Below are 25,522 nucleotides of genomic sequence, written 5' to 3'. Positions count from 1 at the left end.
CTAATAGCTCTGACCCTGAACACACAGAGATCTTATGGGATTAAAGGCATGTGCCACCACCGCCACACTCTTGCTATGGCTCTAATAGCTCTGACCCCCGGACAACTTTATTTATTAACATACAATCAAAATAATATTTCAGTACAATTAGATTACCACCACAGTGGTGGCACATGCCTTTAATCCAAGCACTCAGGAGGCAGAGGCAGGCGGGTTTTTGTGAGTTCGAGGCCAGCCTGGTCTACAAAGTGAGATCCAGGAAAGGCGCAAAGCTACACAGAGAAACCCTGTCTCGAAAAAACAAAAACAAAAAAACTTTACTGTTTGAACTGTCTTTGTTGAATTCTCATAAGTTATGGAGGGATGCTGCATGCCTTCTAAGATTGAACAAAATGTCCTCACTTATTTCTTCACTTCTCATTCAAGAAAGTATTTTTCAGGCTCCAAGTACTTGTGCTGTTTTTGAGATTTCTCTTGTGTCTTAATTAGAGTTACTATTGCTGTAGCAAAACATCACAACCGAAAGCAACTTGGGGAGAAAAGGTTTATATGGTTTATGCTTCCACATCACTGTTCATCACTGTTCATCCTGATGTGTTTGGGCTCATGACTCTAGCTTGTATCAAGTTGGTATAAACCTAGCCAGCATATCTTGCTATTATTATCAAGTTTATTCTGTCTTGATATGATAAAATACAAACAATTACTTTGATCATTTTGAATCAACTATGATTTTCATTGTGGCCTAGAACATGATCTGTTCAAGAGAAAGCTCCATGAACTGAGAAGAATGAGCTGTTATAGAATATCCTGTAGATATCTGTCAAGTCCATTGAACCTACAGAGTAGTTTAACCCTGAAGCTTACTTTTAGTTTGGATAACATATCTAAATATGAGACTGGCATTTGACAGCACAATACAGGACCTATATGACCTCTTATCTCTATTATCATTTGTTTTATGGAAACAGGAGCTCCAGTGTGCAATTCTTTCCAAGTATCAATTTTTTTTGACAGGGTCTTGTGGTGGTATTGTGTTCCCCAAAATATTGTGTACCTTAATAAACTTATCTGGGGTCAGAGAACAGAAAAACCACTAGTTAGGCAGTGATAGCACACACCTTTAATCCCAGCATTCCAGAGATAGAAATCCCTCTGGATCTCTGTGAGTTCAAGGCCACATTGGAAACAGCCAGGCATGGTGACACACCTTTAATCCCAGAAAGCCAGCCTTTAATCCCAGGGAGTGGTGGTAGAAAGCAGAAAGATATAAGGCGGGAGGACCAGAAACTAGAAGCATTTGGCTGGTTCTGGGCCTGTATTGCAACCATGTCTGATGTTTGCCAGAGCTATCTCCATTTTAATAACCCCCCTCTTTTCATTCCAGGAGCCTCTTAGCTTTGTAGTCTGTGGGCTGAAAAGGTTCTCCCACCTTCTTGAGACTCCACAGTGGCTAACATTTTAGTTAGAAGGTGTATCTTAAGTGCCTTGAGAGTGAGAGAAGCTTCCACAGGACTGATGTCTAGACAGGCAGGCCCATCATTTTATTGTCAAAGTCCACTAAATATTAATAACCTGTTGGAGGAATGAGACTGTGGGTGTTGAGTGGTCTTTAGTTCTTGGAGTGCACTCCCGAAGTGAATTCCTGGCAGATAGGTGGTTTCGGAAGCCGACCCTCTCACTAACCCGAGGGTCGGGGCTATTAAGTTCCATATTCATTCTCAATTCATGAGGTTGGCGTCCACATAGCAAGTGCACAGCTGGCTTTCTCTATACACTCTACTGCCCGAGCCAACCCTCCTGCCATCCTGTACTTAGCTTGTCGGTGTCTGGCCTTTCTGTGCCTCACAATTGCTTCCCAGGGATTTCTTTTATCCTGAAAGTGTGGTGAGCTGATGAGGCTTGACTTTGATGGTTCCCTGTTCTGAATGCCCAAGGGTAGCTCAGTTTTTAACTCTAGATTTCCTCTAGATGGCTCCAAGCCATAACCATCCGCATCAAGGACTGCTTCTCCACTGATGACTCATGCCATCAAAGGCACTCTCTGTACAATCTTTACAACTTGATTTGTGGCTTGTGTGGCTTGTAGGCTTGTCTGGTGGATAGAACTGACAGTGTCGTCACTTCATCAGGATTATCTGTCCTTTGGATGACGCTTCTGCTTCCTCACCCCCACTGAGGAGCCATGTGGCTGGAGCTGGGTTTGGGTTGGCATACTTCTTTTTGCAACATTATGATTTTTCTCCTCTGTCCTCTTGAGTGTCATCTCTCTGATGGTCTTCCTCCTTTAAAACAGAGTCTATTTGTTCTTACTCTGACATTCCTTTTCCACTGGGCCATAAAGAAGCTGCTGCCAGTTTTCCATCTTACCAAGAATTTGAGTTTTCTATATACTTCCTATCTGCCTCCATGGGCTATTAATTATCAAGAGATGGGTACTGAAATCTAAACTGGATTTGCCTAGTCTTCCTTAAGTTTAGCCAGCTTTGCTTCAAGTGCTTAGAATATCAGTTATTAGATCCTTATATATGGAAGGATTATATCATTACAATGAATAAGACACCTTATCATTAAGAAATGTCTTATTTCTAGCAATGTTCATTTAATTTGAAATGTATTTTTGTGATGACATATTCATATATACTTTCCTGTCTCTTACATATAATTTATGCTTTATATTAATTTTAAAATATTATTTTTAGTTGTGTATTGTGTGTGGGTATGCGCACCTGAGTGTAGGTGCTCTCAGGGACTGGAAGGTGTCAGATCCCCTGGACCTAGAGTCACACATGGTTATGAGCCACCTAATGGGGGTGTTGGGAATTGAACTTGGGTCCTCTGCAAGAATAGTATCTGTTCTTAACCATTCCAAGTCCCTGTTTTTAGGTTTAAAATGGGTTTCCTATAGGCAGCATGTACTAGAGTTACTATAATTTCTCCCATTCTACCAATAACCATTTTTCTTTTATTTATGATATTATAATTATATAATTTCTTCCTTCCCTTTCTTCCCTCCAAATTCTCCTATATACCCCTCCTTGCTCGCTCTCAAATTCATGATCTCTTTTTTTCATCACCTTGTAAAATATGGGCATGGTTGAGTTTATATCTACAACCCTTTTCTGTTTCTATTATACTATGTCTGAAAATTTCTCTCTCTCTCTCTTTTGCACACACATGACTTTTGAGCTAGATAAGAGGATAAATTCAGTCATTTTTTACTGTCTTCTCAGAGTGACTTGCTGTTTACATTATGGATATTCACCAACCCTTTATACATGTATACCAATCACTTTTCAGTTGATCTCTAGGGTTTTAACTTTATTTATAATGTAAATTTTTGCATTAAGAAACTTTTTAAGTTTAATATTGTCAAATCTTTTCTTTTCCTCTGAGTTTTTCTATCATGTCTGAAAATGCCTGCTCTGAAGGATAGTTAGATGGACACAGGTAGACAAAGGAAATGAAAGTGGGCTCCCTGAAATTTCTTGTTCCCATAAGACATTGGAAGAAAGTGGGCAGGAAGACCAGGGTGGAGCTATCTAAACTAGACCAAGAGGGGAAAGGGTAATCTATAAAAACACCCAAGCCAGCTTCCCTTTAGTCCTTTAAGTGGACTCGGAGCCTCTCCCACTCTGAAGGAATAAAGCTGACAAGTCTTGTCTTTCGTGGACATTCAATTCTTTGTCTGTGCCAGGGAACCAAGCTGAGTGCTTCTCTAGACAGCCACCAGCACCCCTATTCCATGCTCTCTAGCTAATTCTTTTTCATTTCCTCTCCCTAATCCTTGCTTTTTCCTTTTTGTTTCTTTCTTCTTTTCTTTCAACATGATTTCAACCTGTTGAGAGGCTGGTTTAGAATTCACTATGCCCAGGATAGTTTGAACTCGTGGCAGTCTTCCTACCTCAGCCTCTTGAATGCTGAGATTACAGGCATTTCTTCTGTCCCCTGCTTGGAAAAAGTGAGTCCGTTTTCTTAAAGGGTGGGACCACTGGTAGACCACCCAGTCCCCAGGGCTGTCCCCACAACCAAGAGTATTTGATCACCACAAATTGGACTTGATAGGCTTTAAAAATAAAAAGAGAACACTAAAATGGGCATATAGGGAACTGGGGATGGGTCTAAGAAAGAGTTGTGAGAAGACATCACAGTTCTGGCTTTGAAGACAGCAGAAAGAACCATCAGCTCAGAAATGGAAGCTAGAAAGGCAAGGAAACAGCTTGCCCCCAGAACCCTTACAGGGACTGTAGCTCTGCTAGCCTTTGGATTTTAGGCCTATTAGAATTCTAACCTCCAGAATTAGGATACAATAACCTTGGGCTATTATTAAACAAGAAGAAAAACCCTGCAGTTTGGCATTCACCTGCTAAACCTGCACTCAAAGGGCTGAAGAAGGATGATCACAATTTTGATTGGAGTCTGAACTACATAGAGTTCAAAGGGAGTTTGGGCTATATAATGAGTGATGTTTCAAAAAACCAAAAAAAAAAAGCCTTGCAAAAAAACAAAAAAACAAAAAAACAAAAAAAAAAAGCCTTGCAAAATGATTCAGTGAGGAGCTGGAGAGATGGCTTGGAGGGTAAGAATGCTTGCTGCTCTTTCAGAGGATCCAAGTTTAGTTCCTAGCACCCATAAAGCTCATCACTATAACTACAGTTCCAGGGGTCCAATGCCCTCTTCTGGCCTTTGCAAGCAATTGCAGTCACATGCACATAGTGCTATGAAACATGAACATTTGTAATTAAAAATAAAAATGTAACATATCTAAAAAGTTGGCTCACTGGGTAAATGTACTTGCTAGGGAGCATGATGACTTGAGTTCAAGTCCCATACTAGGAGAGAAGCTATCCCCATAACTTGTCCTCTGACCTCCACACATGCACCATGCATGTCTCCCCAACATACAAATAAATACATGTAAAAAGAAATTAAAGAAAAAATAAATGAGGAGGAAGGGAAAAGGAGGGAGAATAAGGAGCGGAGAAAGGTGGAGAGGAAGGGGAAGGAGAAGAGAAGCAGGTAAGAAGGAATAACTCTGCTGCATGATTGGATTTATGTTTATTTCCATGCTAGGGATTCAACCCAAGGCCTGCACATGCTACAAAAATGCTCTACTACTAAGCTAAGTCCTAGCCTTGAGATTTGTTTTTAACATCAACTCTATTAATTACAAAAGTAATACATTCAAATGGCATCAAATGTTAAGTAGAAGAGAAGTTTCTTCTACAGAAGAAAAGCTCCCTCTACTCCCCTACTTGTCAGGAGTAATCACTCTTAGCAGTTTCATATACATATATATTTTTCTATGTTTTTTTGGGAAAAATACACACACAATTTTATAGACAAATTGTAAATACACATATCTACATCTACAGTTTTAAAATGATTCACTTAACTTTATATCTCTGAGGACTTTTTTCTAAGACATGGTTTCATGTAGTCTAGGCTGTCCTTGAACACATTTATGAATTACAAATTTAAAATCATCATCATAAGCTATAACATGTACATGTATAGTCTCTTTAGTTTCTGAGAGAGAGAGCAGAGAGGAGAGAGGGAGGGAGGGAGGGAGGGAGGGAGAGAGAGAGAGAGAGAGAGAGAGAGAGAGAGAGAGAGAGAGAGAGAGAGAGTTTCTGTTGTTTCTCTGTATGTTTTGGGTGTTGAAAACCCTGACTGTATTCCAGTGTAGCTAATCACAATTTCCCTGAATACCATCTTTCCATCTTTTTTTTTTTTTCACTTATAAATTGTATGGCCGTGGCAGGATTCTTGCTAACTGTTCTTTTATCTTAAATTAACCCATTTTTATAAATCTATACCTTGCCACGTGGCTGGTGGCTTACCAGAGTCTTTACATGTTGCTTGTCCTGGCAGTGGCTGCAGTGTCTCCCTCCTCAGCCTTCCACTTCCCAGAATTCTCCTCTCTCCTTGTCCCACCTACTTCCTGCCTGGCCACTGGCCATCAGTGTTTTATTTATATAGAGCAATATCCACAGTACTTCCCCTTTTTTTTTCTTTTTTTTAAAAAGGAAGGTTTTAACTCTAACATGGTAACATTACATATAACAAAACAATTACCAAGCAAGAATTATAGTTACAATATTAAAGAAGATGTCCTATCTATCTTATATTTGTGAGTTTGCTGAGAAACATTAGGTGACTGTCCAGGCTGCCAGCTGTCTTGGTCTACTTTTGCAAGATTCCTGAAAGTTGCTTGCATCCATCTATCATTTCTCAGGTACCATTATGTTCCTTTTCAGGTCTTTGATGTGGCTGAAAACTAGATAGTTGTAATTTCCTCAGTTATGATGAAAGATAAATTAGATATAAAACCTTAAACTCACAAATATAAGAGCCATCTTTCCATCTTAGAAGGCTCTTACGACAGCAGAATAAAAAACATACTTACTATATGCATGGAATATTGCTGGGGATGCTTACATTAAGGTGCCTCTGCCGGCTGCACCCTACCTAGTGGGCGGATTTATATAAGAAACAGCTGCTTATTTTATATTTGTATCCTCCACAAAGTTTAACAAATTTGGAAAAAACAATACTCTTCAGATTTTAGGGATGACTGTAGAGACCCACAGAGGTTTTCTAGTGAGAACTTACTCAGGTTCCAAGAATCTGAGCTTGCTTTACACAGCAGGGCTGCATAAAGAGGATGATTTGACCACAGGCGTGGTTACCAGGTGTTTGGAAGGGTCTACACTTGGCTCTGTGGTGTGCTTTCATTTAGCAAGGGGGGGGGCTTTTTGCCCTGCCCCTTGGCATTGTTATAAAAAGCTCCTTTGAAGAGGCAGAAGGGGCCATTGGGTATTGACCCAGGTCCTCCCTTTCTCCTCTTTGCTTGCTATCTTTCTATCTAAAAATTTCTTATTACTCTCTCCTCCTCATAGGAATCCTTGAAAAGGTCGGAGCTGGCCTCCCACAGATGATACAAGATGGATAAAGCCTCTATGCAATCAGCTCTGGGGCTCTCCTTGTAAACTGCCAGTTGAGTCCAGGCTTATGTTTTTTTTTTTTTTTTTTTTTTTTTTTTTTTTTGGTTTTTCGAGACAGGGTTTCTCTGTGTAGCTTTGCGCCTTTCCTGGAACTCACTTGGTAGCCCAGGTTGGCCTCGAACTCACAGAGATCCGTCTGCCTCTGCCTCCCACAGGCTTATGTTTTTAAAGCTTCTGTCTTGCTAAATGTGTCTTCGTGTAAATGATCTGTGTAATTGCCATGAAAAAGAAAAAGAATCTTCTGTTAAGGCAACAGATATCTGCAGTAGCCTTCCTATTCTTAAGTGTAAGGTTCTCAATCTGATTTGCTCCATGATATGACTCAGTAAATCCATCCATCCTTCCATCCATCCAATTATATGTTTCCCCATTTCCTTGAGTCTCAAAAGATAAAATGGAGCTGGACACTGGTGGCACACACCTTTAATCCCAGCACTCGGGAGGCAGAGGCAGGAGGATCTCTGTGAGTTCAAGGCCAGCCTGGTCTATAAAGAGTTCCAGGATAGCCAGGGCTGTAAGACAGAGAAACCCCATCTCGAATAAACCAAAAAAAAAAAAGATAAAATGGTTTGAGGATGATCTCATAGACACCCCCTTCCCAAGTAATGCAAGCTATTGCTGTTGCTCTTTGTTGCTCAGCAGAATTCAGTTCTTATTGCTGAAGACAACATGCACTGGTACTGACTTGGAGGCTTCTTCCTTGCTAACTTTTGTAGGTGCTATGCAGGCTGCTGACAGAGAAAAGCCATCAACAGTTCTACCCAGCTATGAACAATGAAAACTACTATAATAACCCATCTGACACAGTATGTCCATTGGTTCAATAGTGGCATGGCTGCTATAGGAGTAACCATACATTTTCTAATTAAATTAAATTAAATTAATTCAAGGCACAATCCACAGGTAGAGATGCTGGTACTGTAAAACTAGGCAAGAACTCATGACTGGGGAGATCATAGGCCCTAGGGAAGAACCTACTAATATTGGTTTGTTGAACTGACATAGTATCATACTGTCATCTAAATATATGTCTTCATACCTATAGATAAGTATAGCTCTTAGTCCTTATCAGAAAAGCTTCTCTTTGAAATTAATGGCAGGTAATAAAAAGATTTACATTGGATCTATCAAAGTGCAAAAAATAAGTGCCTGTGACTGTGGAGTACTAGGCTCTAAATGGGACATACACACACAACACACACATACACCACCATACTGCAAGGCTCAGAGAAGAGAAGGTGGGAAATTATAAAGCGCCAGAAGCCAGAGTCTGAGGATGAGTGCTGTGAAACAGTGTTTTGAGCACATGGAATGACCAATGCACTCATGAGCTCCCTACAGGCTGTGGTTACCTATACAAGGACCCCACACTATTGAACCTGTTAACATTTCATCATGGAAAGGGGAAGTGTTCATGAGGCCACAACTCTTCTCAGGGACTATTGATAGGGAATGGTGGCAGAGGAAAGGGGTGTCACTTTCTTCAGTGAAGTAACCACTCAAATCGTATAACAACCTCCTACGCAGGCAATCCTATTTCAACTCAGACAGTCACACATAAGTCATGAAAGTAGGAAGCAAATTTGTAGAGAAGAAGCGTTTTAGTGGGAGAATGGGAAATGAAACAGTTTAATGGGGTGACAAGGACTAAAATTAATTATACACATGCATAAAACTGGCAAATACAATTTTTTTAAATGACAAAATGGTTGTCCCTTCTTACCTTGTCTAATAACCTGTGCCACTAGCCCATTTGATTTGATTCATGAAACTGCCACATTTCTACTTCCTTCTCGACAAATGTATCTAGCTTAAAACAAGGCAAAAAAGAAAAAAAAATACGGATAGAGTAAAACAACGCTCTTAACCTGACTTCAGCCCATGGCTCACAAATTTTCTTTCTCTTCAGCTACTGATACATAATATAAATCTTTAAATATTTTTTCCTTCAGTTAGGACTAATCCATCTATCAAAAGACAAACTATCACACTGCTCGAGCGACTGAAAAGGAATTCCACACTTACACATCATTCTATGACGAGTGAGTATGTTGTGTGATATCCTACACACCTATAATTCCAACATCTACTTTGAGAGGCTGATGCAGAGGACTGGAAGGAGTTCCAGGGTAACCTGGACTACTGGAGCATAGCATGAGACCCTGTTTCAAATAAAAATGACCCTTTATAGAAACTAACCTCTAGGCTTTGTCAGGCTCTTCTCATACCACATCCAACCTTTCCACTCAGCCAGATCTACTCTTACACTCCAGCTTGGACCAGGACACAAATCAGTGCATCAACCCAGTCCCCTCTGTCCACCTGATTTCATTTCCTTCTAAGCCATTTCCAACCTCTAGGCCCCATGCACCCACACATCCTCTCTTCTGCCCCAACCTGTTCTGTCCACATCACGCACAGAACGAAAAGTCCATACACTGAGATCTCATCACAATTATGCCAACAATATGAAATATCAAGCCAGTGTCTTCTCTCCAAAATCTACCAGTCCTACAGAAACATTTGCTTGGGAAGTGAGTTAATATGAACTTTGTCATTATGGCTATACAATCTCTTATTTTCCCTTAGCCTTCTAATAGCCAGTTTTTTTAAAATTTTCCTATTTTTAGTTAATAATTTCATATGTGAATATAATGAATTTTTTGTCATATCTCCCCTCCTTTCCCATTCCAGCTCCTCCTGTACCCCCACCCCCTCTCAAATTCCCATTCTATATATGTATATAGGGCTGACTATTTGGGCTTGGGCAACCCTTCTGAGGGCTTATCTCTGAAGGAAAACTGACTCTCCCTCCCTTAGCAGTCTTTGACTCTTATATCTCTTCAACTAGGCATAGGGTCTTGTAGCCCTTCCCCCATCCATGCTGGAACACTGACTAGATACCTCACCTTTCTGTTGTTAGAGTTAGGATCTCACTATGTAGCCTAGGCTAAGCTTGAACTTGCAATCATCCTGCCTGAGCTTCTGAGTGCTGTGATTCTAGGTGTGAGCTACTTTGACTAGCTTAGATAAATGATTTTTTGCTTTTTTTCCCCGGAGCTGAGGACTGAACCCAGGGCCTAGCAAGCGCTCTCCCACTGAGCTAAAACCCCAACCTCAAATAGGTTTTTAAAAAATAAACAATTTAGATAAATAGTTTTTAAATTAATATTTACTGAACATTATCTGTCTTGTCTTTCCCCTAGATATCCTAATTACTAATGGACCTCTTATATGTACTTCTTAATGATTTGTGCTAGTATATTTACAGAGCAAAATACAGTTTCAAGAATAAGATTCAGACCCTGGTAAAATGCTCATAGAAAATACCTTTCCTCTAATCTTTACAATTCAGACAGAATTATCCCCTAGGATTGGTACTCCTGGATTGATTCCAGCCCACCATTTTAAATAATCCATATCTTCCTCTCATCTATTTGGATAATTATGTATTTTTCTACTGATTTCTACTGATTTCTCTGCTATATATATTCTAATGCTCAAAATTTATTTGCGGTCAGAAAATTATGGCTACTCTGTATGATCCTTCATTTTGTATTCAATGTTATTGCACACTGCTATTACCTTGCTATGTGCTAGATTATAAAGGTTAAAAAGTTGACCTGAAAATACAGTACAAGCATGCTAGTTAAAAGACTACACACAAGTGAAATGAAAAATGGCACCACAACTTACATAAAAACACATAATGGCATTCCATCCCAACAAAACAATTTTTCCTTGCTGTTATTTAGAATCTTTATTGTAGCACATAAGCTGTAGGGTGATGCCACTATTAGGCTACTCTACATTTAAAGAAACATTAAGGTTTATATCGATATTGATAATAAGATTCCATTCACATCTTTCTGAGACTACTATGGAAGGCCCTAACCTTTAAGATTTAATCACATTATACATAATTCCCTTTGGTTGGTTGGTAATAAGCACTCTCTTGAGCTTTTGAAATCAAAAGACACCACTTTGTTAGTAGATCAGCAGTTCCTGTTGCAGGCTTGAAATCAGTTTTTATGCTGAGTTCAGTTCTGCTTCAATCTATCAAATTGGCTTTGGACTATGGCATTTTTACATTAAGCCTTTACTTTCCATTATGTGTTCTAGTTCTGTACAAGAAACAAATGGCCACCTGGCCACTGGTTAGTTGCCAACAGAGCATAGTTGTATTGGAATTAAAAATTACTTTGTGTGTCATGCGAGCCTGCTGAGCTGGCAGATGGACACTGATCACAGAAGGCTGAGATCTCCACTGCCTGAAATCACACCATTATAGTTTCATCCCCCTTGGGTTCCAAAGACACCCAAAATGTTCACATTAGCATACTAGCAGGTGTAAGATGTAGAAATGCATTTGGTTTAACATGTAGTACCTCCTATGTGCTATGGGTATATCTACTAGGGACATTCCCAGTTGAGTTCTCAATTCAGTCCTCATATTGACTTCAAGTAGTCAATAAGCAGCATTATCACCATTTAACAGTCAAGGATACTGAAGCTCAGAGACATTAAGTTATCTTGATTACACAGTTAGTATATAACGGATCTAGGAGTTTAGCCAAATCTAGCAAGATCTGGGTCCCATGTTCTTTTTCTACTATAAAGTTTCTCTTAGCAATGAGATACACGCTGCCTATTATCTGCCTCTGCTCCTGTGTTTATATCCAAGGAGAACTGGGGTCTATCGGCAATTTCATTTACTTTGTCATTTTGCCTAAGTTTGGCCTGCCCTAAGTTTTTCCTTTTTAACTGCAGCTGTTTCTTACTGAAAATCCAACATGCCTATCCTGTCGCCTTCCTTCCCACTTTGCCCATAACAATGAGTTACTAGAATATCTCAAGTTTACATATTTGACCAATCAGGGCACCACACAGCATTTGTACTCCAAAATCCTTGAAGTCATTTTCACTTAAGCCTTGGAGTACCAGGTTCTTACTTCTGTTGAAGACAGAGGCAGAGCACCCCTGGATGTATCTGTAAGACGACAATCTACCACCCTCTAAAGGATCAGTGATTTAAGAAAGAAATCGAGGCAGGAAGACAGCCACCCCCATCTGATGACCTGCTCACATGGGGACTAGCCAGTCAGGGTCCTTAGGCCCTGGCTGTCAAGAAGACACCTATGGGCCACTCCAGTGCCTTGCGGTGCTGAGCACATGGGCCTTATTATAAGGAAGTATGTGGTGGAGAAATCTGAGTGATAGAGAAGTACCTTTACCTGCTGAGCCATCTCAGGGATCCTAAAGCAGTCATTAAGTACATGAGAAATGTTCAATCTTATGAGACATTAAAAAAAAACCCTGAAAATTATAGTTCTATAATGTAATGGAAAAATTATACATTTATACTATGTGTACATGTATGTATGGAGGGTAGAGGACAACTTGTAGGAGTCAATTCTCTCTTTCCTTCATGTGAAGCCCACAGATTGAATTCAGGTCATCATGTGCTGTTGACACAGAAAGGAAGAAATGAAGATGGTGAGGAGTGTGTAAACTTTGGAGTCCTGCTTGCTACCTGGGGCCATGGTGAAGGCGTTCTGTGTTCCCAACAAACACAAGACCTGTTTTCACAGAAGAACATACAAGATTATATCCAGAAATTGGTATCAGGAATATTTCATGACCAGATGCATCAGAAGCATTATTATAAGCAACCAAAATGAAGAGAGACAATACAAGTATAAGGAATGTGGAAACTGCTTCAACAGATGTTCATGCCTCACCAGGCATACGAGAATTCATCCCAAAGAGAAGGAAGGCAGACAAATGTAAAGAATGTGGCAAGTCCTTTACTCATCACACAAATCTTCAAGCTCACTCACATCACCACTGAGGCTACCTGTAAAACAGGACCCCAAGAAAGACACGGGGATCACCCAATGACGGAGAAATGGCTGAGATCTACATGAACAACCTGGACATGAGTGGGAGTAATGAAGGGCGAGGGTCAAGGGAAAGAGAGCCTGTGGGAGCGGGAGATCCCAGCTGGATCAAGAACAGAGAGGGAGAACAAGGAATAGGAGACCATGGTAAGTGAAGACCACATGAGAAAAGGAAGAAACAAAGTGCTAGAGAGGCCCACAGAAATCCACAAAGATACCCCCACAATAGACTGCTGGCAATGGCCGAGAGACAGCCCAAACTGACCTACTCTGGTGATGGGATGGCCAAACACCCTAATAGTTGTGCCAGAAACCCCATCCAAGGACTGAGGAATCTGGATGCAGACATCCACGGCTAGGCCCCTGGTGGAGCGCTGGGAGTCTAATTAGCGAGAAAGAGGAGGGTTTATATGAGCGAGAATTGTTGAAACCAAGGTTGGATAAAGCACAGGGACAAATAGCCAAACAAATGGAAACACATGAACTATGAACCAAAGGCTGAGGGGTCCCCAACTGGATCAGGCCCTCTGAATAGGTGAGACAGTCAATTGGCTTGATCTGTTTGGGAGGCATCTAGGCAGTGGTACCAGGTCCTGGCTTGCTGCATGAGTTAGCTGTTTGAAACCTGGGACTTATACAGGGACGCTTGGCTCAGTCTGGGAGGAGGGACTGGACCTGCCTGGACTGAGTCTATCAGGTCGATCTCAGTCCTCGGGGTGGCCTTGATCTGGAGGTGGTGGGAATGGGGGGTAAGCTGGGGGGAAGGGGAGGGGGCAGGAAGGGGGAGAACAAGAATTTATAAAATAAATAAATAAATAAATAAATAAATAAATAAATAAATAAATAAATAAATAAAAATATGTTCAAGCTCACCACAGAATCCATACTGGTGAGAAATTGTATAGATGTTAAGGATGTGGAAAGTCTTTTACCCGGGTCTCAACTCTTCCCACTCTTAACAAAATCCATATTGGTGAGAAACCTTACAGATGTTAAGGATGTGGCAAGGCCTTTACCACATGCTCAACTCTTAGAAAGCATTAGAAAATTCATGTAATGGGTACACTTCATGAAATTTCTTAGTATATCCCACAGCAATTCACTGTACCAGTCTTCAGACATTGACCAAGTTATTACACAGATTCAAATCCTTCAATTAATTTTCAAAGCTTAGTTAATATCTTATTAACTAAGTTTATATCTTATAAATTTAGAAACATTGTATCCCAATTTGAACTTTACAGTCAACAAACATTTGTTGTAAACTGAATTATTTATGTATTGTTGTTGGTGACATAACTATTGGAACATCAAATATTGTGAATATGTAAATATTCCTAGTAAGCAATAGCATTTCTTGACTTTTAAGATAATGTTAGAGAACCAGCCAACATCAAACTATTCCAGATTTTGACACATATTTTAGTTTCTTGGCATATGGTTGTTTACGTAACATTATTTTCTATACAAATACTATTTCCCTGCAATCATTTGTGATTACACATAGATAACAGACTGCTTTTAACTTCAAGTATTTTCCTTTTGTATCTTTGCAATAAAAATGTTAAACATTAAAAAAAGAAAAAAGTCAGGCCGGGAGGTGGTGGTGCACTCCTTTAATCCCAGCACTCGGGAGGCAGAGCCAGGCGGATCTCTGTGAGTTCGAGGCCAGCCTGGGCTACCAAGTGAGCTCCAGGAAAGGCGCAAAGCTACACAGAGAAACCCTGTCTCGAAAAACCAAAAAAAAAAAAAAAAAAAAAAGAAAAAAGTCAACTTCACTAGGCAGAAGCAGATAGATTGATGCCAAGTCCAAAGCCAGCCTGGTGTGTGTGGCAAGACTGTCTCAACTGAACTCCCCAATCCTGGAGGAAAAAAAAAAACAAACCTTAATTTTTTTCCCAAGTTTCCTATTGGCCATCCCTTACATATGCAAGCCTAGAACAAAAGCTTCCTAAACAGACTCTCCTGTTACTCAGCACAAGGTTTGTAGTTTGAAGCAGGGGTGTTTCGACTCTTCATGCAGGACCTGCATACCCTTATGACCTTAGAGCGTTACCACTGCGGTCAAGATCTCCTCAATGTTGGTTGATAGAGAATTTAATGCACAAATCCTGACAACACAGTCTGACTGGGAGACAGGTCCACAATCTGCCAATATACAGTACAGAAAAGGATGTCATCATCTTAGCTGCTCCAGGACACTTTAGGAATCACTTAGAGAAAGACACCAGAAAATCTGAGTGCCATGTGAAAAAAGACCCCTTCAGCAGGGCAAAGCAGAGATTCAGGGTCAGGGATGTTTTATCCTTTCCACATAAGCTAGTGTCTCTGTCTCTCCACCTGTGTCTCTTTGTCTGTGTTTCTCTCTGTCTCTGTCCCTGTCCCACTCTGTCTCTGCCTGTCTGACTGTTTTTGTCTCTCTCTATCCTCCTCTCTCTGCCTCTCTCTCTGCCTCTTCTGTCTGCCTCTCTCTCACTCTGCCTCTCTGGCCCACTGTCTGCTCCCCCACTCTCTGCCCCACTCTGTCCCTCTGTCTCTGTCCTATCTCTGTCCTCTGTCTGTCTGCCCCTCTCTCTGTACCCAACTCTCTCTGGCACCCTCACTGCTCCTCCCTCGCTGCCCACCTCTGCCCCTCTGTCTGCCTCTCTCTATATCCATCTCTCTCTCCCCCTTTCTCTCTGCCCAGGCTCTCTCACTCTGCCCCCTCTTTCCCAGCTCCACTGCCTCTCCCTCTCATTTGTCCCATATCTTAACCGCATGTCTCTTTCCCTCTCAGTTCTCATCTGCCTTGATCAGCTCCCTCATCCCCTCTCTCCCCCAGTCTCTTTCTGCACCACTTTCTGCTGCACCTCTCTCTTCTCGGCCTCTGCTCCTCTATATCTCTCAGCCCTTCCATCAAGCCCCCTCTCCCAGCTACTCCATTTATACCTCTACCCCACTCTGAAACTCAGCCCCCAACTCTAGATCTATGCCCCCCACTGTAGCTAGAGTTTTCCTGCCTTGCCCACAGTCAGGACAAATCTTTGTCACCTGCCAGTCCCACAGCTGCTCAGACCGAACCAAGTAAACACAGAGACTTATATTGCTTACAAACTGTATGGCCGTGGCAGGCTTCTTGCTAACTGTTCTTATAGCTTAAATTAATCCATTTCCATAAATCTATACCTTGCCATGTGGCTCATGGTTTACCAGCGTCTTCACAGGCTGTTTGTCTTGGAGCAGCTGGCAGTGTCTCCTTCTGCCTTCCTGTCACTCATTTCTTCTCTCTGTCAGTCCCGCCTATACTTCCTGCCTGGCCGCTGGCCAATCACTGTTTTCTTTATTGACCAATCAGAGGAATTTGACACAGACCATCCCAAAGCACCCAACTATCTTCCAAAAAACCTCCAATCTCCACCTCTGCCCCCTCTCTCTACCTCTGCCCCATCTCTACCTCTGCCCCCTCTCTACCTCTGCCCCCTCTCTACCTCTGCCCCCTCTCTACCTCTGCACCCTCTCTACCTCTGCCCCCTCTCTACCTCTGCCCCCTCTCTACCTCTGCCCCCTCTCTACCTCTGCCTCTCTCTACCTCTGCCCCCTCTCTACCTCTGCCCCTTCCTTACCTCTGCCCCCTCTCTACCTCTGCCCCCTCTCTACCTCTGCCCCTCTCTACTCTGCCGCCTCTCTACCTCTGCCCCCTCTCTACCTCTGCCCCCTCTCTACCTCTGCCGCCTCTCTACCTCTGCCGCCTCTCTACCTCTGCCCCCTCTCTACCTCTGGCCCCGCTCTAACTCTGCCCAGTCTCTACCTCTGCCCCCTTCCTACCTCTGCCCCTTCCTACCTCTGCCCCTCTCTACCTCTGCCCCCTCTCTACCTCTGCCCCTCTCTACCTCTGCCTCTCTCTACCTCTGACTTCTCTACCTCTGCCCCCTCTCTACCTCTGCCCCTTCCTTACCTCTGCCCCTATCTACCTCTGCCCCCTCTCTACATCTGCCCCTCTCTACCTCTGCCCCTCTCTACCTCTGCCCTCTCTCTATCTCTGGCCCCGCTCTAACTCTGCCAGTCTCTACCTCTGCCCCCTTCCTACCTCTGCCCCCTCTCTACCTCTGCCCCCTCTCTACCTCTGCCCCCTCTCTACCTCTGCCCCACTCTACCTCTGCCCCCTCTCTACCTCTGCCCTCTCTCTACCTCTGCCCCTTCCTTACCTCTGCCGCCTCTCTACCTCTGCACCCTCTCTACATCTGCCCCTCTCTACCTCTGACCCCTCTCTACCTCTGCCCCCTCTCTACCTCTGGCCCCGCTCTAACTCTGCCCAGTCTCTACCTCTGCCCCTTCCTACCTCTGCCCCCTTCCTACCTCTGCCCTCTCTACCTCTGCCCCTCTCTACCTCTGCCCCTCTCTACCTCTGCCCTCTCTCTACCTCTGACTTCTCTACCTCTGCCCCCTCTCTACCTCTGCCCCCTCTCTACCTCTGCCCCTCTCTACATCTGCCCCCTCTCTACCTCTGCCCTCTCTACCTCTGCCCTCTCTCTATCTCTGGCCCCGCTCTAACTCTGCCCAGTCTCTACCTCTGCCCCCTTCCTACCTCTGCCCCCTCTCTACCTCTGCCCCCTCTCTACCTCTGCCCCACTCTACCTCTGCCCCCTCTCTACCTCAGACCCTCTCTATCTCTGACCCCTCTCTACCTCTACCCCCCCTCTCTCTACCTCTGCCCCCTTCTCGCTCTCTCTACCTCTGCCCCTCTCTATACCTCTGCCTCTCTCCTCTACCTCTGCCCCTCTCTCTATCTCTCTCTGCCCCCTCTCTACCTCTGCCCCCTCTCTCTTTCTCTGCCCCTCTCTATCTCTGCCCCCTCTCTACCTCTGCCCCTCTCTACCTCTGCCCCTCTCTACCTCTGCCCCCTCTCTACTCTGCCCCCTCTCTACATCTGCCCCCTCTCTCTACCTCTGCCACCTCTCTACCTCTGCCCCCTCTCTCTATCACTGCCCCTCTCTACCTCTGCCCCTCTCTCTCTACCTCTGCCCCCTCTCTATCTCTGCCCCCTCTCTACCTCTGCCCCCTCTCTACCTCTGCCCCACTCTACCTCTGCCCCCTCTCTACCTCTGCCCTTCCTTACCTCTGCCCCCTCTCTCTTACCTCTGCCCCTCTCTACCTCTGCCCCCTCTCTACCTCTGCCCCTCTCTACCTCTGCCCCACTCTACCTCTGCCCCCTCTCTACCTCTGCCCTCTCTCTCTATCTCTGCCCCCTCTCTATCTCTGACCCTTCTCTACCTCTGCCCTCTCTCTCTACCTCTGCCCCCTCTCTACCTCTGCCCCCTCTCTACCTCTGCCCCCTCTCTCTACATCTGCCCCCTCTCTACCTCTGTCCCTTCCTTACCTCTGCCCCCTCTCTACCTCTGCCCCCTCTCTACCTCTGCCCCCTCTCTACCTCTGCCCCCTCTCTACCTCTGCCCCCTCTCTACCTCTGACCCCTCTCTATCTCTGCCCCCTCTCTACCTCTGCCCCCTCTCTCTACCTCTGCCCCCTCTCTCTACCTCTGCCCCTCTCTACCTCTGCCCCCTCTCTACCTCTGCCCCTTCCTTACCTCTGCCGCCTCTCTACCTCTGCCCCCTCTCTACCTCTGCCCCCTCTCTACCTACCTCTGCCCCCTCTCTACCTCTGCCCCCTCTCTACCTCTGCCCCCTCTCTACCTCTGACCTCTCTACCTCTGCCCCCGCTCTACTTCTGCCCCCTCTCTACCTCTGCCCTCCTCTCTACCTCTGCCCCCTCTCTCTACATCTGCCCCCTCTCTACCTCTGTCCCTTCCTTACCTCTGCCCCCTCTCTCTACATCTGCCCCCTCTCTACCTCTGTCCCTTCCTTACCTCTGCCCCCTCTCTACCTCTGCCCCTCTCTACCTCTGCCCCACTCTACCTCTGCCCCCTCTCTACCTCTGACCCCTCTCTACCTCTGACCCCTCTCTACCTCTAACCCCTCTCTACCTCTGCCCCCTCTCTACCCCTACCCCCTCTCTACATCTGCCCCCTCTCTACCTCTGCCCCCTCTCTCTACCTCTGCCCCCTCTCTACTTCTGCCCCCCTCTCTACCTCTGCCCCTCTCTACCTACCTCTGCCCCCTCTCTCCTACCTCTGCCCTCTCTCTACCTCTGCCCCCTCTCTACATCTGCCCCCTCTCTACCATCTGCCCCCTCTCTACCTCTGCCCCCTCTCTACTCTGCCCCCTCTCTACCTCTGCCCCCTCTCTACCTCTGGCCCCTCTACCTCTGCCCTCTACCTCTGCCCCCTCTCTACCTCTGCCCCTCTCTACCTCTGCCCCCTCTCTACCTCCCCCCCTCTACCTCTGCCCCTCCTCCCCCCCTCTCGCCCCCTCTCTACCTCTGCCCCCTCTCTCTACCTCTGCCCCCTCTCTACCTCTGCCCCCTCTCTACCTCTTCCCCCTCTCTACCTCTCCCTGTCTCTACCTCTGCCCCCTCTCTACCTCTGCCCCCTCTCTACCTCTGCCCCCTCTCTCTACCTCTGCCCCCTCTCTACCTCTGCCCCGTCTCTACCTCTGTCCCCTCTCTCCCTCTGCCCCGTCTCTACCTCTGCTCCTTCTCTACCTCTGCCCTCTCGACCTATTTCCCTCTACCTTTGCCCCCTCTCTTCCACTCCACACCTCTTTCAACATCTGCCCCCTCTCGACATCTGCCCCTGACTTTTGCCTCCTCTGATGACCTCTGCCCTCTTTTTGACCTCCGTCCTCCTCTTGACCTCTGCCCCTCTCTTCCTCTGCCTGCCATTGACCTCTGCCCTCTCTCTCGACCTGTCTTCCTCATTATTCCTCTGCTACCCACTGTCTACCTCTATGGCCCTCTCCCTTGCCCCAAACTGCCAATCTCTTGCCCCATCTCTGTACCTCTGCCCCCCTCTCAAACTCTTCCCCTCGTCTCTCATTTTCTGCCCCTCTACCTCTTCCCCAATCTCTACCTCTGCCCCCACCTCTGCCCTACTCTCTGAACTTCTGCCCCCACTCTACCTCTGCCCCCTTCTTAGTAACTCTGATCCCCTTCTAGACCTGACTCCTCTCTCGACCTCTGCTCCCCTCTCCCTACCTCTGTCCCCCTCTCAATCTGTGCCCCTCTCTACCTCTGCTCCCTCTACCTCTGGCCCCTCTTGACATTTGCCCCCTTCTCTCTTTCTCTGCCCTCTCTCTAAACCTCTGTCCTCCTCTAGACCTTGGCCCAGCTCTCTCATCCTATGCCCTGTCTACTTCTCCCCCCTCTACCTCTGCCCTATTTCAACCTCTGCCCCTCTCTTTCAACCTTTGCCCCTTCTCTTGACCTCTGCCTGCCTCCCACCTCTGCCCCCTCTCTTGACCTTATGGTGATATTTTATTTATGATGAAATGTGATTTCATTTATATGTTAATAAAGTTGCCTGGCAATCAGAGTCAAGAGCAAGCCAATAAGCATACATCTGGTAGTGTTAGCACATGCCCTTAATCTGATAACACATGGCAGGCAAAATCTCTGTGTGTTCAAGGATATAGCCAGCATGGTGACACATGCATTTAATCCCAGTACCAACCACAGAGACCTGGAGGTCTGTATAGACAGGCAGTGACGAAGAAGTCATGTGGTTGGGTTTAGCACCAATGAGAAGACAGAATAGAAAGTCAAAAAAAAAAAAAGGACAGGACATAGGAAGAAGGTCTCTCTCTCTCTCTCAGGAGAAGTACAGCAGTGAGTGGTAAGATAAGGTGGTTTTACCTCTTGGCTACTGCTCAGTCTCTGGGCTTTTAACTCTTTATTTGGCTCTGTGTTTCTTATTTAATAAGATTGTTTAGGATTACTTCTATATTTGCCCCCAACGTGGCAAGAATTCATTAAAAACTGTTGGTGGTAACAGGCCCAGCTCACCCGGTTCGGCCCTTACTCAGCCAGAGTTTCCAGGTCCTAGACCTGGCCGGAGCTACTGGTCCGACAGCACATGGTCAGAGCTGCACATGACTGAAGCTGCTTGTGTGTGAATCACAAACTCACATGGTTGGAGCTTAAGAAAGCCCCAGTTCAGGCTTGAATCAGCTCAAGCTGGAGCACATGGCTAGATTTCAACTTTTAGTCAGAACACGTGGCTACACTTGCTTACACACACTCTCTCTCTCTCTCTCTCTCTCTCTCTCTCTCTCTCTCTCTCTCTCTCTCTCTCTCTCTCCTTCTCTTTCTCTGGATTCCCATATCAGATGCTAGATAGCTGTTTTGAAATTCCCTCAGATTTCTACTGTTTTATGCAGACTTTGTAAGTCAACTAAGATATCAGATATTTTAAAGGAAAAAACTACTTAAGAGAAAAATTTTTCCACATTAAAAAAACAAATGGGTATTATGTGTACAATAGAAGACTTTGTTTGATAAAAATTTAGGCAGTATGAAAATGGAACAACTATATGAGAAGATTAATGTTGATGGGATGTACATTACACCAATTATGAACATTATTACTTTTTCTTATCTTTATGTTACTATTAAAAAGATAGTTAATTAAAGTGCCAGGATAAAAGCTTTAGAAAAACCTGTTAAAATGAATTGTAGAGAAATTCAGATTCAGACAGAAAAATTTAATGGTAAAGTTATTTCAGGATTGGATTATAAGGTTACAGAAAGAAAGCCTATTTTCAAAAATCACCCTTAATTTATCTGGTAACTATACAGCAGCTACCTGGTCAGGTGAATGCACAAAATAATTGGACTCCAATTGAAATGCTAGATTTAAGAAGGTTTAAGGAGGCAATAGTATCTTATGGCATGCATATCGCATTTGTAAAGCAAATGTTAAACTACTGGTCAACTTATAATAAGATTATACCACAGGACTGGTGAGAGCTGGTAAATGCTGTCCTGGAACCAGGGGCCCAATTGCAGTGGTGTATGTGGTTCAGAGATGAAGCTAAAACCACAGAAAATCAAGGGAGGGCTAGAGTTGTGCAAATCTCCCAGGATCACCTTGTTGGAGAAGGCCAATATGCTGAAATACAAAGACAATGTTTATATGATAACCAAACCCTAATTGTATATCAAATGGCAGCCTTGAATGCATGGGATAGAGTTGAGGAACCAGGAAAGAAAACTGAGTCATTTACAAAAGTTATACAGGGCCCAAAAGAATCCTTCATGGATTTTTTACAAAGACTGACTTCAGCAGTAAAGAGAATGGTCCCAAATTCAGAAGCTAGCCAGATAATAATTGAATCTTTGGCTTTTGAGAACTTGAATGCAGCATGCAACAAAATAATCAGGCCGTTAAAGGCAAGATCTTCATCTGTGGAAGATTGGATTATAGACATGTTTAATGTTGAGTCTCATGACCATGATGATATGTGGATGGGAGAAGCAATTTCAAGAGGTTTGAGGAATGTCAGATGTTTTGGATGTGGAAAGCAAGAACATTTGAAAAGGGACTGTAAACAGGTCATTCCTAGAAACAATGTTTCTTCAAGGAACAATGGCAACAGAATGCCCCTTCCTTCTGGAGTATGCAGAACATGTGGTAAGGAAACATACTGGAGCAACGAATACATGTAGATCACCAAGGGGTAGACAAGGTAATACTTTGCCTCAGTCAGGAAACTCCCAGAGGGGCCTCAGGCAGGCCCCCAAAGCAAATCCATTTCAGACCTTTCCTGCTGTAGTAGAAGAAACCCCTACTCAGAGCAATTAAATAACCAAATGCCTATTGGAATAAACCAGGCTGCTCGGGGTGCTGGAATGGCTGAGACAGAACAGAAAATTCAGGAGAAACAATAAATAAAAATTTTGGCAAATTTCTATGAATGAACAAAGACCAAAATTAACAATAAGAATAAATGATGTTTTGTTGTCTGGTCTGGTAGAACCAGGTACAGACATTACCATAATTGCACCAGAATTTTGGCATCCAACTTGGCCTCTTTAGGAGGTAAACATTCAACTGTTAGGAATTGGGACATTATCTCAAGTGAAAGAGAGTGCAAGATGGCTCAAATGTATATGTCCAGAAGGGCAGAGAGGAAAATTAAAACCATATGTGGCTAACATAGCTATGAACTTGTGGGGTTGAGACCTGTTACAACAATGGAATACGCAGATTAACATCCCTCCAATCTCAGAAACAAATCATAAACTAGCACATGTTACTGAGAGAAATACTAGAAGGTATTATTCTAATGAATGGTCACCAGCCATTCATATTATACAAGAACAGGGTACAACAACTGATGATCTTCCAAAGACACCAACAGTTCTACCTTTAAAATGGTTAACAGACAAGCCTGTATGGTTCATCAATGGCCTTTAACAACAGAGAAACTCCAGGCTTTAGAAGAGCTGGTAGAAGAACAGTTAAATGCTCAGCATATTGAAGAATCAACCAGCCCTTGGAATTCTCCTGTATTTGTTATTAAAAAGAAATCCGGTAAATGAAGAATGGAAACAGACCTTAGAGCAATTAACAAAGTAATTCAGCCAATGGGCTCTCTACAATCTGGAATTCCTTTGCCTACTCTGTTAGCAAAAGGATGGCCTCTCATAGTTATTGATTTGAAAGACTGTTTCTTTTCAATACCCTTACAAGAAAAAGACAGAGAAAGATTTGCTTTTACAGTGCCTACTTACAACAATTCTCAACCAGTTAAGGGATATCAATGTGGTCCTCCCACAGGGAATGTTGAATAACCCAACCCTGTGCCAAAATTTTATACAACAGCCATTGGAAGTGATATGTAAAACATTTCCAAAATCTATAATTTATCATTATATGGGTGATATTTTACTAGCTGACTCAAATGCAGATACTTTAGAAAGAATGATTGGCGGGGTGATGGTGGTACACGCCTTTAATCCCAGCACTCGGGAGGCAGAGGCAGGTGGATCTCTGCAAGTTCGAGGCCAGCCTGTTCTACAGAGTGAGAGCCAGGAAAGGCGCAAAGCTACACAGGGAAACCCTGTCTTGAAAAAACCAAAAAAAAAAAAAAAAAAAGGAAAGAATGTTTGAAAAAGTAAAGAAAATTTTGCGTTGCTGGGGATTACAAACTGCTCCTCAAAATATACAAAGAGGAGATTCTATTAATTATATAGGATATAAAATAGGTCTACAAAAAATTAGACCCCAAAAGGTGCAAATTAGGAGAGATGGATTACAGGCTGTTAATGACTTTCAAAGATTATTTGGAGACATTTCTCATCCACAAACTCTTGTTGGGTTAAAAAAATTTGAAATGAATAATTTGTTCAAAACCATAGAAGGTGACAAGGACTTAAAGAGTCCAAGAGAATTATCACCTGAAGCTGAGAAAGAATTGGCCTTGGTAGGAAAGAAAGTACATGAAGGGCATGTGGATCGTATTGATCCAAAGCTGGATTGCATTTTGGTTATTTTACCTTCTAGGCATTCTCCTATAGGAATTTTAATGTGGAGGGAAGATATTATATTAGAATGGATATTTTTACCAAATAAACCAAATAAAAAATTAAAAACTTATGTGGAAAAAAATCTGATGATTTTGAAAGGAAAACTGAGACTTCATCAATTACAAGGAATAGACCCAGCAGAAATTGTCGTACCTTTAACTAAGGAGGACATTGAAAAATTATGGGCAGTAAGTGAACCTTGGCAAAGAGCTTGCAGTAATTTTTTGGGAGAAATTAACAGCAAATAACCCAAAAGTGATAGAATTGATCTTATAAAGAGAGCTGATTGGATTTTGCCTCGAATTCTTCAGGAAAAACCCATATCTGGAGTTCGTACATTTTATACAGATGCCAACAAAGAAGGAAAGGCAGGTTACAAATCAGAAAATTTAAGTGGTTCAAAGTCCTTATAATTCAGTGCAAAAATCAGAATTGTATGCTATTCTGTTGGTATTAATGGATTTTTCAGAACCTCTCAACATAATAACTGACTCTCAGTATGCTGAAAGAGTGGTATTACATATTGGAACTGCAGAATTTAATCCCTGATGAGTCAGAATTAACTTCACTATTTATTCAGTTACAAGTTATAATCAGGAAAAGGAGTCATCCTTTATATATAAATCACATTCGATCCCATACAGGTCTGCCAGGCACTTTAGCACAAGGCAATGATGACATTGATAAATTATTGATAGGAAATGTGCTGGAGGCCTCAGAATTTCATAAAAAACATCATGTCAATCGTAAAGGTTTTAAAGAAGGATTTTTCCATAACCTGGCAACAAGCCAAGGAATATGTAAGAAAATGTCCCACTTGTTCCTTTTACAATCAGACACCATTACCAGCAGGATAAAACCCAAAGGGTACTCAGAGGAATGAAATCTGGCAGATGGATGTGTTTCACTTTGCAGAATTTGGAAAATAGAAATATGTACACCACACCATTGATAGTTATTCAGGATTTCAATGGGCAACTGCTTTGAGTTCTGAAAAAGCTGATTCTGTAATCACTCATTTGCTAGACGTTATGGCCATCATGGGTATACCTGCACAAATTAAAACTGACAGTGCTCCAGCATATGTCTCTGTTAAAATGAAAAGTTTTTTGCTTATTAAAATATAAAGCACATTACAGGTATACCATATAATCCTACAGGCCAAGTAGTTATAGAAAGATCAAACAAAACTCTAAAGGATGTGTTAAATAAACT

The 25,522-nt window shown here is 43.4% G+C and overlaps 1 protein-coding gene and 1 pseudogene across 2 annotated transcripts in view; both read right to left on the bottom strand.

Annotated features, from left to right (window-relative positions):
* Nucleotides 1–25,522, bottom strand: part of Vsig1 (V-set and immunoglobulin domain containing 1) — a 168,819-nt gene that overhangs the window by 78,735 nt on the left and 64,562 nt on the right. The gene's annotated exons all lie outside the window — the stretch shown is intronic.
* LOC114698306 lies at nt 12,458–19,785 on the bottom strand (annotated as a pseudogene).

This window comes from Peromyscus leucopus, chromosome X (assembly GCF_004664715.2).
Source record: "Peromyscus leucopus breed LL Stock chromosome X, UCI_PerLeu_2.1, whole genome shotgun sequence".
Taxonomy (NCBI): domain Eukaryota; kingdom Metazoa; phylum Chordata; class Mammalia; order Rodentia; family Cricetidae; genus Peromyscus; species Peromyscus leucopus.
This window is presented reverse-complemented; position numbering and strand designations above follow the sequence as displayed.